Genomic DNA, 14,274 nt, shown 5'->3' on the forward strand with positions numbered 1-14,274 from the left:
TAAATATATTCAACTTTTACATATACTAAGTGTTATAATATTAAATAGTATAGTATTTGCTATAACAATGACTCAAAATATTAATCCAAGATATATTTGGGCCTAGTAAGATCTCAATGCAAGCAAGATCAACTAAAATTTATTGTTAGGGTCCCAAATTCGACTTAGGTTCATTACCTTAAAGGCCCAATGCAGATAAAGTCCACGCATCCCCTCTTAAATCGAATCAAATTGGATCTCCGTTGCTAGTTAGATATGATAATGAGTACTCAGAGGAGCGTGAGAAGCCCCCTTCCCATCCCTCACTCTTATTTAAAAAAAGAGTAAAAGACAAATCCGTCCCTGACCTTTTTTACCGCAGACATTTTCGTCCCTAAAGATTGGGAAATACTTTAATGTCCCTGACCCCCAGAAAACTGGACATTTTTATCCCTCCGTTAGAGTGTCTCCGTTTGCCCTAACGAAAAATGGTGACATGGCTCCCGTGGCGCTGACATGGCCGTTACGGGCTGCCACGTCGGATGGGCTTTCCAAAAGAGGACAAATTAGTCCCCAGAGTCGAAAACGCTGCCGTTTCTCCCCCACCTTTCGAAACTAACCTTAACTCACATACGCAATATCCATAACACCAAAACGATCAAAATCCCTCCCCTGTTTCTCCCTCCAAAAATTGCACTACGTGAAAGAGCAATCGACGTGCGGTGAAGTTGCTATCGGAGGCAGGAAAGAAGGTTACTGTGGAGGTCAGCACTGCCGTCTTCCTGTCAAGGTAAGATCGCCTTCCTTACCCCTGAAGTTTCTGTAGTTCATGTTTGTACTAAGGGTGAAGTGATCATGTGTGCATGTTGACAGTGTGTGTAACAGTGGTTTAATGAGGGCTAAAAATGGTTTTTAGAGTATGGTGTGTAGTAGTAGTAGTAGTAGTAGTAGTAGGAGGTATTGTGTTAGGGCAACGGGGCTTCTGTAATAAATTTTGAATGTATCCTAGTATTAACACATAGTTGTGTCTTGGTGAATTTGAGATGGTGGATGTTTTTGTGGTGCCAGTTTTTCACTATGGAGACAACTTCGTGAGAGGTAGTGATGGTGTCCTTGTTTATCAAAATGGTAAGGAAGATAAGTTCCCGGAGATGGACCTAGATTTTGTGAACTTCGGGGACCTTGTAACGTTATTTAAGGGTTTGGGATACCAGTCATACAAGACAGTATACTGGTATGATCAAAGAAGTGGCTTTCTTGAGTCTGGGCTGAACGAGTTAATCGGGGACGCCGGGATCAATGCAATGCGAGAGAACTTACTGAAGGACCAATAGTCTCTTGAGTTCCACATTTACTTTGACCACCCCATTGATGCTCCAGAGGTAGTAGATGATGCTAGAAAGCATGGTGATGATGAAGTGGATGTGGATGAAATTTTAGAGGAATTGAAGACATCCTCTTCATCGGATGATGGGTACGAGAGCACCGAAGATGTATTGTATAAACCTCCACCAGCTAGGTTTGAGAGTGATGGAAGTGATTCTGACAGTAATAGCAGGGCTGCTGGTGGCAAGAGAAAAAGAGTAACGGAGCCTAGAAAGAAGGTGGCAACCCCCAAGAAGAAAGTCACAAAGAGACAAGGGATGAAGGATAATTATAAGAAGGGTAAGAAGAAGGTGCAATATGGTGCGAGAGAGAATGCAAGTGGAAAAGACAGCTGTCAGGCTAAAACAGGGGCAACTGGTGATGGTGGAATGGACTCAGATGCTGGGCCGAATGATGGAGGAGCTGGTGGCAATAGGCCTGAAGTGGTGCCAGATAATGTAGGGAGATACCATGTAAGTGAAGTCCCGACAGAGTCTGAGGAAATCATGTTTGAGTACGAGTCAGAGGAATTGCACACACCTATGGGATCAGAGGATGAAGGTGAAGGCCACAAATTTCCAGAGTTTGACGATGACTATGCTCATGGTCAGGGCAGATTTGAGTTAGGGATGAGGTTTGCAACTGTTGAACGGTTTAAAGATGTGGTGAAGGACTCATTCATTGCTGAGGGGAGGGAGGTTAAGTGGATCAAGAATGATTGGGAGAGAGTGAGAGTGGGCTGCAAGGATGAAGAGTGCAATTTCTTGGTTCATCTGTCTTACAACAAAACCCTGCAATGTTACCAAGTTAAGGCGTACCAGCCAGAGCATAGTTGTGCAAGTGATTTAGGGAGCAACGCAGCTGACCAACATTGGATCAGCAGGAAAATAGTGAAGCGGATGGCTACCCAACCACACATGACCACTAGGGAGGCAACTGAATTCCTAAGGGAGGAATATTTGTAAGCTCCCCATCCCAAGACGCAAACAACCAATTTTATGTTGTTGCATACGGGGTTGTCAGGGCTGAGACAAAGGATGCCTGGAAGTGGTTCCTAACTAACCTTCAGACAGACATCGGAGACGATGCAAACCACGGCTGGAACTTCATTTCGGACCAACAGAAGGTATGATGCATTACTAGTTCATTATTGTGCTGCTTTCATATACTTGCTGAATTGTAAATGCTTGTTGCTCCCATTCAATGCAGGGTTTACTCCCTGCCTTAAAGGAGGTAATGCCACAAGCCAGGCACAGGAACTGCGTCATGCACATGTGGAAGAACTTCAGAAATAGGTTCAAGGATTTATACATAAGAGAGGTTGTCTGGGAGTGTGCCAGATGCACCACAGTCACATAATTCAAGGACTGTATGGAAAGGTTGAAAACAGTGAATCAGGGGGCTTGGGAGTACCTCTCCAAGTTTGAGCCAGAGACATGGGTTAAGGCATATTTCTCGCATGGGCCGAAGGTTGATAACCTCACTAACAACATGTGTGAGGTGTTCAACGCCAAAATAGTTAACTACCGCTGCAAGCCAATCCTCACTATGTGTGAAGAAATCAGGTGTTACTTGATGAGGAAAATGGTAAATCACAAGCGAGTATTGGAAAATCACCCGGGTAAACTAGCACCAGTACAGCAAAAATGGATGGAAAGATTAGTTACTCTTAGCACAAAGTGGACGGCAGAGTGGGTTGGAGATAATGAAAGAAAAAGGTTTGAGGTGAGCCGCAAAGAAAGCAAGGTTGATGTGGACCTCATTAAATACACATGCTCCTGCAATCGATGGCAACTTAATGGTAAGCAAGAAATCTACTTATAACACCCTGACTACATTGTTAATTGTTTCTTCACCTGTATTTTAACTACTCTTTGCTCTGCGATCAAATTTAATACATGATTTGGTTAGGGATGCCATGCACACATGTACTTGCTGCTATTGTGAAGAGGCGTGACAAGGCAGAAGATTATGTGCACCCATGGTTGTGTATGGAATCAATCAAAAGGACATATTCACACTGCATCAAACCAGTCCCTAGTGCAGAATTCTGGCCCCGAACTGAGTACTCACAACCAGAACCACCCATCATCAAGAGACCTATTGACGGCCAAAAGTTCACAACAGACAGAAAGATCCTACTTAGCCATTGTCCATTGATGCAGGGTAGAAAATTGAAGAAGTCATTCTCGGTGGTTTACAGTAAGTGTGGTGAAAAGGGCCACGACTACAAAACCTGCAAGGGAGCTCCATCAAACCCCAACTGGAAGCCGAAAACAAAGAAGCCTAAGAAGAAAGGAGGAAGCAGCTCTCAACAACTGGTTGTGCTTCCTTTGTCCCAGTCAGCTCTACCCCCAGGGGTAAGTTTGCATTGTGTATTTTGAGTTTGGATTATACACTCTTATAGAGAGTTTGATTTAGGATTAAGTTTGACAGGGACTGATCTGTCTTAATGCCATATAGTTTAGGGGTTAATGAGTATTAGTAACATATTCTTCAAGGCTCAGTATGTCTTAGTGTACAAAAGTTAGGGGACTAATCTGTCTTATTATCATACTGATAGATCATGTTCATTAACTCTCCAGGATTCTTCAAGTAGCCAACCAAGCAACACAACATCCCTACAACAAGCAACTACTGTAACTATTTAATTTGTTGTATATGTGATCAATTTGATATATGAGTTGTTTGAACCCTAGTTGATGTGCTTTATTTTTTTCCATGGATTGGTCTTCTCCTGCGTGCAGGTTATGAGTGCAGCCGCACCAAATCCTGCAAATGTTGTACCAGCTCCAACCAGGGTTACTAGATCCACACTTGTGATAGCACCTCCGGGAGCAACAGTCACTCCATTCAGGCCACCAGCCCCAACTACAACCCCTCCATGTAAAGATCCAGGCAAGGCTCCATCGATAGTTAACCACACTTCTCGTCCGAAACCATCAAAATTCATACCAAAGCAGAAGATCTTCAGGCCACCCGCACACCACTGGTTCAAGGACAATCTAGCACACTGCAGGTAGCACCAGCTGAGGAAGTCTCCTAAACAATAACACCAACTGACCCAACATCTAGGGAATCAACATGAGTGAAAGCTGACGATATTATACTTTTTTTTTTTGTTTAGATGTGACCCAATGTAACTGATAACCACAAATTCTAGATACAATTTTTTTTTTGGTTTGGGTCTTTATTTTGGTTCAAACATTACTTGTGAAGTAAGGAGATGTTAATGGTAGCATGCCATACTAGTTTCCTTATATTTTGATGTTAGTTTAGATGATGAATGTATAGTTTTACACTATCAATGGTTGAAACTTTGATTTCATGTGATTTTGCCAACTTTCGTTTCATACATACATAATCACAAACATGACTCAAAGTGATACCAGATACACAAATGAGTTATAAATTTCATTTTTAACAATTTACATGTCTTACATCATTTCTTACAACTAAATAAAGTAAATATCAGGACAATAAACATTACACATATGCTCTACCCAATTGGATTTTTTTAACCTCTAACGCTTCTATCCTCTTCTCCAACAACATTATCCTATTTTCCATGTCTTTGTTCCAGTGACGCTCTTCACCATGCAAAATTTTCTCCTGCCCCAGGTACCTTGTAACACCAACACCAAGACCAGCTATGTGCTCGTCCAGCCACAAAAAAACTTGCAACATGGTTGTCTTACCTACACAAAATCAATCCTCAAAGCTCAGAAAATTAGGAATTGAGGATAAACCCTAACACTAACGAAGTTAGACAGATTTTCTTTGCATACCTTATAAAAGGGACATCCCAAAAATAATCTGTTCGGATTGCTGGTCGTCCTCGACATGAACATGATTGCATTCTCTCCACAGAAGCACTTTGGTGACATGCCCTCTTTTCCATCATTGCCGTTCGGAACTGGGCCTCTTCTCGAGCTTGACGACACTCCTTCGGATGCCATGGTCGGAATGCTCCCTTTCTTCCTTCACCCGCTTCACCCTCAGACTGCATTCGAAGGATTAGGGCTCAAGGATTTCATAGATTGGGGATGGGGGAGAAACGGCAGCGTTTTCGACTATGGGGTTTAATTTGTCCTCTTTTGGAAAGCCCATCCGATGTGGCAGCCCGTAACTAGGGGTGTTCAAATCCAAACCGATCCAAATTAAACCGCTTATTGAATCCGATCCAAACCGAAAACCGATTAAAACCGCACTAATTTGGATTTGATTAGATTTTATTTTTTGCAAACCGCTGGATTGGATCAGATTTCGGATATACTTTTCATAACCGATCCAATCCAATCCAAACCGCACAATGTGTTATAAAATTATTATTTTATTATTATATTTACAATTATACTTATAACATGTTCAATTTGTTATACATTTTTCTATTATTCCTGTATTATTATTATTTAATAAATATTTTATATTCAAAATGTTATTTATTTATTTATTTTAACTAACCTATAATTTTATTTCTATTGTTATGTTATCGTTAGCTTTTTAAGATATTGTTAAGACTTGTTATGTCATTATTGATTATTTAAAATTTGATATTGAGACTTGTTATATGTATTTAATTTTTTTATTTAAAAAGCCACAAATCCAAACCGATCCAAACCTCTTGTAATCGGATCGGATTTCCAAAAAAAATTCATCCAATCCAAACCGCACCGCACATAAATTAAGCGTTCGGATCGGATGACTTTTTCCCTTAAAACCGAACCAAACTGCACCGCGAACACCCCTACCCGTAACGGCCAGGTCAGCGCCACGGAACCCACGTCATGGTTTTCCGTCAGGGCAAACAGAGACACTCTAACGGAGGGGTAAAAATGTCTGTTTTTCTGGGGGATCAGGGACATTAAAGTATTTTCCAATCTTCAGGGACGAAAATGTCTGCGGTAAAAAAGGTCAAGGACGTATTTGTCCTTTACTCTAAAAAAATGCCCCCGTTCCTTCTCCGTCATTGCAAGTTCTTGTTTAATTACCCCTTAAGAAATGCAGATCTCCTCGGTAAATTTTTGAAAAAAAATAACACAAAAAGATATAATATAATAATCATAAAATAATCAGTTCAATATAATTCAACACAATTTATAACATATTCGTTATGAAAAATAACATTTCAAAAGGAGAAAACATAAAAACATATTCCAATATAATAACATAACATAATTTTTTGGGACGATACTGAGCGACATAGTGACGGACTTGAGAGGCAGAGAAAGTGAATTAGAGAAAGAGGATCGAGGCTGAGAATGAGTCTGAAAGAAAAAGGAAGAATTCGAATTGGAGGTAGAAATTAGGATTACTAAATTAGGATAAATTAATAATTTTATTCCATGGGGCGGGGTACTCATGTCTGTGTCCCATTAAGGGTGGCAAACAGAAAAGCATGCCCTGTCTTGCCAAAAGTCTGCGATCTGGTGGGCTAGCCTTCCCCGCCCCGCCTAGTAAGGCGGTCTTAAATTTCTCCCCCGCCCTGTCTTATGGTAGGCTGGCGGGTTGGTGGGCTCTCTTTTTTTTATAAATTATTAAATATTAAAAAATATATATAATTTCACAATAATTTTAATAAATTTATAATTTCTAAAAATATAAAAAATTATAGTTATAAATATGTAATAAACATAATTATAAACTAAATTTTTTGAAACAAAATACTCAATATTGTCCAAAGCAAAACAAATATTGTCCAAAATATATAATTAAACATCTTTAAGTTTATAATCAATCAAACATAAAAACATAATCTAAAATAAAACTTAGAACATCTTCAATTATCATCTTCATCCTCTTGTAGATTAATAACACTCATAGAAATTTGTAAAAAAATGGTCTTGACAAAATAAAAAGTTGGCCCAACGGGAAAACCTGCACCGTCCCACCGAAACCCGCCAAAGCTCATGGATTAGGCGGTGCGGAGTAGGCGAGCTTTTTAAGTTTGTGATGAGCGGATAATTTATACGCTTTTTGGCATTGTTTTTAGTATGTTTTTAGTAGGATCTAGTTACTTTTAGGGATGTTTTTATTAGTTTTTATGTTAAATTCATATTTATGGACTTTACTATGAGTTTGTGTGTTTTTCTGTGATTTCAGGTATTTTCTGGCTGAAATTGAGGGACTTGAGCAAAAATCAGATTCAGAGGTTGAAGAAGGACTGCTGATGCTATTGGATTCTGACCTCCCTGCACTCAAAGTGGATTTTCTGGAGCTACAGAACTCAAAATGGCGCGCTTTCAATTGCGTTGGAAAGTAGACATCCAGAGCTTTCCAGAAATATATAATAGTCCATACTTTGGCCGAGTTTAGAAGACGCAAAAGGGCGTTGAACGCCAGTTCTATGCTGCAGTCTGGAGTTAAACGCCAGAAACACGTCACGAACCAGAGTTGAACGCCAGAAACACGTTACAACCTGGCGTTCAACTCCAGAAAGAGCCTCTGCACGTGTAACATTCAAGCTCAGCCCAAGCACACACCAAGTGGGCCCCAGAAGTGGATTTATGCATCAATTACTTACTTCTGTAAACCCTAGTAGCTAGTTTAGTATAAATAGGACTTTTTACTATTGTATTAGACATCTTTGATCAGTTTTATGCTATCTTAGACTCTCATGGGGCTGGCCATTCGGCCATGCCTGGACCATTATCACTTATGTATTTTCAAACGGTAGAGTTTCTGCACTCCATAGATTAAGGTGTGGAGGTCTGCTGTTCCTCATGAATTAATGCAAAGTACTACTGTTTTCTATTCAATTCAACTTATTCCGCTTCTAAGATATCCATTCGCACCCAAGAACATGATGAATGTGATTATTATGTGACGCTCATCATCATTCTCACTTATGAACGCGTGCCTGACAAACACTTCCGTTCTACATGCAACCAAGCTAGAATGAGTATCTCTTAGATATCTAATACAGGGGACCGAGTCCAAGTTATTAGTATCTTCGTGGTATAAGTTAGAACCCATGGATAGCCATTCCTGAGATCCGAAAAGTCTAAACCTTGTCTGTGGTATTCCGAGTAGGATCTGGGAAGGGATGGTTGTGACGATCTTCAAACTCGCGAGTGCTGGGCGTAGTGACAGACGCAAAAGGAGGGTGAATCCTATTCCAGTATGATCGAGAACCTCAAATGATTAGCCGTGCTGTGACAGAGCATTTGGACCTTTTTCACAAAAGGATGGGATGTAGCCATTGACAACGGTGATGCCCTTACAGAAAGCTTGCCATGGAAAGGAGTAAGACTGATTGGATGAAGACAGCGGAAAAGCAGAGAGTCAGAGGAACGAAAGCATCTCTATACGCTTATCTGAAATTCTCACCAATGATATACATAAGTATTTCTATCTTTATTTCCTGTTTATTTATTATTAATATTCAAAAACTCCATAACTACTTGATATCCGCCTGACTGAGATTTACAAGGTGACCATAGCTTGCTTCAAGCCGACAATCTCCGTGGGATCGACCCTTACTCACGTAAGGTTTTATTACTTGGACGACCCAATGCACTTGCTGGTTAGTTGTGCGAAGTTGTGAAGTTATGTCTGGACCATGGTATTGTGCACCAGTTTTTGGAGCCATTGCCAGGGAGAGAACGAACAACAAATTTTACAACCTCAGAGTAACAATTTCGCATACCAAGTTTTTGGCGCCGTTGCCAGGGATTGTTCGAGTTTGGACAACTGACGGTTCATCTTGTTGCTCAGATTAGGTAATTTTCTTTCTGTTTTATTTTCAAAAATTTTTCAAAAAAAAAATCTTTCAAAAATTTCTCACCTGTTTTCAAAAATTATTCTAAAATTTTTTTAAGAATGAATTCTAGTGTTTCATGAAGCATGTAAAGCCATGTCTAAATTCATTTGGACTGGGGCTTCCAACCCAACATTATCAAGAGCAAGCTAGTTGTTGCTAATCCACCTGCTGCTGTTCCTGATCCACCTGATTTACATGCTAAAGCTTGACTGGCTATTAAGCCATGTCTAACCCTCAGATTGGAGCTTTAGACTAAGAGTGCAAGATTCCTGGAATTCATATTAAAAATTTTGGAATCCTTACTTTTCTTTTTCACAAATAATTTTCGAAAAATACAAAAAAAAAATTATAAAATTATAAAAATAAAAAATATTTTGTGTTTCTTGTTTGAGTCTTGAGTCACTTTCAAGTTTGGTGTCAATTGCATTTTTTCTAAAAATTCTTTACATTTTTCAAAAATTCATGCATTCATCATGATCTTCAAGTTGTTCTTGGCCAGTCTTCTTGTTTGATCCTCATATTTTCTTGTTTTGTGTCTTTTCTTATTTTTCATATGCATTCTTGCATTCGTAGTGTCTATACATGAAAAATTTCTAAGTTTGGTGTCTTGCATGTTTTCTTTTCCTGAAAATTTTTCGAAAATATGTTCTTGATGTTCATCATGATCTTCAAAGTGTTCTTGGTGTTCATCTTGACATTCATAGCATTTGCTTGCATTCATTGTTTTGATCCATAATTTTCATGCATTGCATCATTTTTCATGTTTTTCTCTCTCATCTTTAAAAATTCAAAAATAAAAAAATATCTTTCCTTTTTTCTCTCATAAATTTCGAAAATTTGGATTGACTTTTTCAAAAATTTTTAAAATTCAATTGTTTCTTATGAGTCAAATCAAATTTTCAATTTAAAAATCTTATATTTTTCAAAATCTTTTTCAAAAATCAAATCTTTTTCATTTTTCTTATTTATTTTCGAAAATTTTAAAAATATTTTTCAAAATATTTTTCTTATTTTATCTCATAATTTTCGAAAATCACATCATCAATTAATGTTTTGATTCAAAAATTTCGAGTTTGTTACTTACTTGTTAAGAAAGATTCAAACTTTAAATTCTAGAATCATATCTTGTGATTTCTTGTGAGTCAAGTCATTAATTATGATTTTAAAAATCAAATTTTTTTCAAAACTAATTCTAATCATATCTTCCTATCATATCTTTTTTTTTAAAAAAAATCTTATCTTTTTCAAAAATTTGATTTTTAAATATCTTTTCTAACTTCTTATCTTCTTATCTTTTCAAAATTGATTTTCAAAATCTTTTTCAACTAACTAACTGACTTTTTGTTTGTTTCTTATCTTTTTCAAAACTACCTAACTAACTCTCTCTCTCTAATTTTCGAAAATATCTCCCTCTTTTTCAAAAATTTTTTTTAATTAACTAATTATTTCAAAATTCAATTTTAATTTATTTCTTCTTTTAATTTTCGAAAATCACTAACCATTTTTTCAAAAATAATTTTCGAAAATTCTCCCTCTCTCTCATATCCTTCTATTTATTTATTTATCTACTAACATCTCTTCCTCACTCACCAAAAATCCGAACCCCTTCTCTCTCTCTGAGTTCAGATTTTCTCTTCTTGTTTTCTTCTACTCTTCTTTTCTTCCACTCACCTAAGGGAACCTCTACACATGGGCAAAAAGGATCCCTATTATTATTATTTTTCTGTTCCCTCCTTTTTCATATGAGTAGGAGCAAGGACAAGAACATTCTTGTTGAAGCAGATCCAGAACCTAAAAGGACTTTGAAGAGGAAACTAAGAGAAGCTAAATTACAACAATCCAGCAAGCACCTTTCAGAAATTTTCGAACAGGAAGAGGAGATGGCAGCCGAAAATAATAATAATGCAAGGAGGATGCTTGGTGACTTTACTGCACCTAATTCCAATTTACATGGAAGAAGCATCTCCATCCCTACCATTGGAGCAAACAATTTTGAGCTTAAACCTCAATTAGTTTCTCTAATGCAACAAAATTGCAAGTTTTATGGACTTCCATCTGAAGATCCTTTTCAGTTCTTAACTGAATTCTTGCAGATCTGTGATACTGTTAAGACTAATGGAGTAGATCCTGAAGTCTACAGGCTCATGCTTTTCCCTTTTGCTGTGAGAGACAGAGCTAGAATATGGTTGGACTCTCAATCTAAGGATAGCCTGACTTCTTGGGATAAGCTGGTCAAGGCTTTCTTAGCCAAGTTCTTTCCTCCTCAAAAGCTGAGTAAGCTTAGAGTGGATGTTCAAACCTTCAGACAGAAAGAAGGTGAATCCCTCTATGAAGCTTGGGAGAGATACAAGGAACTGACCAAAAAGTGTCCTTCTGACATGCTTTCAGAATGGACCATCTTGAATATATTCTATGATGGTCTGTCTGAATTAGCTAAGATGTCATTGGATACTTTTGCAGGTGGATCCATTCACCTAAAGAAAATGCCTGCAGAAGCTCAAGAACTCATTGACATGGTTGCTAATAACCAGTTTATGTACACCTCTGAGAGGAATCTTGTGAGTAATGGGACGCCTCAGAAGAAGGGAGTTCTTGAAATTGATACTCTGAATGCCATATTGGCTCAGAATAAAATATTGACTCAGCAAGTCAATATGATTTCTCAGAGTCTAAATGAAATGCAAGCTGCATCCAACAGTACTCAAGAGGCATCTTCTGAAGAAGAAGCTTATGATCCTGAGAACCCTGCAATAGCAGAGGTGAATTATATAGGTGAACCATATGGAAACACCTATAATCCCTCATAGAGAAATCACCCAAATCTCTCATGGAAGGATCAACAAAAGCGTCAACAAGGCTTTAATAATAGTGGAAGAAACAGGTTTAGCAATAGCAAGCCTTTTCCATCATCCACTCAGCAACAGACAGAGAACTCTGAACAAAATACCTCTAATTTAGCAAACTTAGTCTCTGATCTATCTAAGGCCACTGTAAGTTTCATGAATGAAACAAGGTCCTCCATTAGAAATTTGGAGGCACAAGTGGGCCAGCTGAGTAAAAGGGTCACTGAAATCCCTCCTAGTACTCTCCCAAGCAATACAGAAGAAAATCCAAAAGGAGAGTGCAAGGCCATTGAATTGACCATCATGGCCGAACCCACAAGAGGAGAGAAGGACGTGAATCCCAAGGAGGAAGACCTCCTGGGACGTCCAGTGATCAATAAGGAGTTTCCCTTTGAGGAACTAAAGGACTCTGAGGCTCATCTAGAGACCATAGAGATTCCATTGAACCTCCTTACGCCCTTCATGAGCTCTGATGAGTATTCTTCTTCTGAAGAGAATGAGGATGTTATTGAAGAGCAAGTTGCCAAGTTCCTTGATGCAATCATGAAGCTGAATGCCAATTTATTTAGTAAAGAGACTTGGGGAGATGAACCTCCCTTGTTCACCAATGAACTAAATGCATTGGATCAACTGAGATTGCCTCAGAAGAAATAGGATCCTGGAAAGTTCCTAATACCTTGTACCATAGGCACCATGACCTTTGAGAAGGCTCTATGTGACCTTGGGTCAGGAATAAACCTCATGCCACTCTTTGTAATGGAGAAACTTGGAATCTTTGAGGTGCAAGCTGCTAAAATCTCATTAGAGATGGCAGACAACTCAAGAAAACAGGCTTATGGACAAGTAGAGGACGTGTTAGTAAAGGTTGAAGGCCTTTACATCCCTGCTGATTTCATAATCCTAGATACTGGGAAGGATGAGGATGAATCCATCATCCTTGGAAGACCCTTCCTAGCCACAGCAAGAGCTGTGATTGATGTTGACAGAGGTGAACTAGTTCTTCAATTGAATGAGGACTCCCTTGTGTTTAAAACTCACGGACATCCTTCTGTAAACATGGAAAAGAGGCACAGTAAGCTTCTCTCAAAACAGAGTCAACCAGAGCCCCCACAGTCAAACTCTAAGTTTGGTGTTGGGAGGCCACAACCAAACTCTAAGTTTGGTGTTGGGGAGTCTCAACAATGCTCTGAACATATGTGAGGCTCCATGAGAGCCCACTGTCAAGCTATTGACATTAAAGAAGCGCTTGTTGGGAGGCAACCCAATTTTTATTTAATTATATTTTTATTAGTTATTTCATGTTTTATTAGGTTCATGATCATGTGGAGTCACAAAAACAACTGAAAAAATTGAAGAAAAATCAAAAACAGCAAAAGAAAAATCACACCCTGGAGGAGGATCTTACTAGCGTTTAAACGCCAGTAAGGAGCATCTGGCGTTGAACGCCAGAAACAAGCAGCATCCTGGCGTTCAGACGCCAGAAATGCACAGTGAAGAAGAGCTGGCGCTGAATGCCAGAAACAAGCATCTGGCTGGCGTTCAACGCCAGAAATATGCTGCATCTGGGCGCTGAACGCCCAGAACAAGCATCAATTCGGCGTTTAAACGCCAGAATTACATGCAAAGGCATTTTACATGCCTAATGGGTGCAGGGATGCAAATCCTTGACACCTCAGGATCTGTGGACCCCCACAAGATCAACTCAGCATTTGTGGACCCCACAGGATCCCCACCTATCACCACTTCACCACTCTTTTCCATTACCATTGATGGCACCTAAGGCCGGAGAATCCTCTAGAAAAGGGAAAGGGAAGATAAAAGCTTCCACCTCCGAGTCATGGGAGATGGAAAGATTCATCTCCAAAGCTCATCAAGACCACTTCTATGATGTTATGGCCAAGAAGAAGGTGATCTCCGAGGTCCCTTTCAAGCTCAAGAGAAATGAGTATCCGGAGATCCGACATGAAATCCAAAGAAGAGGTTGGGAAGTTCTAACAAACCCCATCCAACAAGTCGGCATCCTAATGGTTCAAGAGTTCTATGCCAATGTATGGATCACTAGGAACCATGATCAAAGTAAGAACCCGAACCCAAAGAATTATCTCACCATGGTTCGGGGGAAATACTTAGATTTTAGTCCGGAAAATATGAGGTTGGCGTTTAACTTGCCTATGATGCAAGGAGATGCACGCCCCTACACTAGAAGGGTCAACTTTGATCAAAGGTTGAACCAAGTTCTCATGGACATATGTGTGGAAGGAGCTCAATGGAAGATTAACTCAAAAGGCAAACCGGTTCAACTTAGAAGACTGGACCTCAAGCCTG

The 14,274-nt window shown here is 39.1% G+C and overlaps 1 non-coding gene across 1 annotated transcript; it reads right to left on the bottom strand.

Moving 5' to 3' along the window:
* Nucleotides 1-11,382: 11,382 nt before the first annotated feature.
* LOC148547236 (small nucleolar RNA R71) lies at nucleotides 11,383-11,490 on the bottom strand. The gene has a single exon (XR_015898718.1). It is a non-coding gene; the product is annotated as a small nucleolar RNA R71 (small nucleolar RNA).
* Between the last annotated feature and the right edge of the window lie 2,784 nt (nucleotides 11,491-14,274).

This window comes from Arachis ipaensis, chromosome B8 (genome assembly GCF_059453495.1).
Source record: "Arachis ipaensis isolate K30076 ecotype BB chromosome B8, ASM5945349v1, whole genome shotgun sequence".
Lineage (NCBI taxonomy): Eukaryota > Viridiplantae > Streptophyta > Magnoliopsida > Fabales > Fabaceae > Arachis > Arachis ipaensis.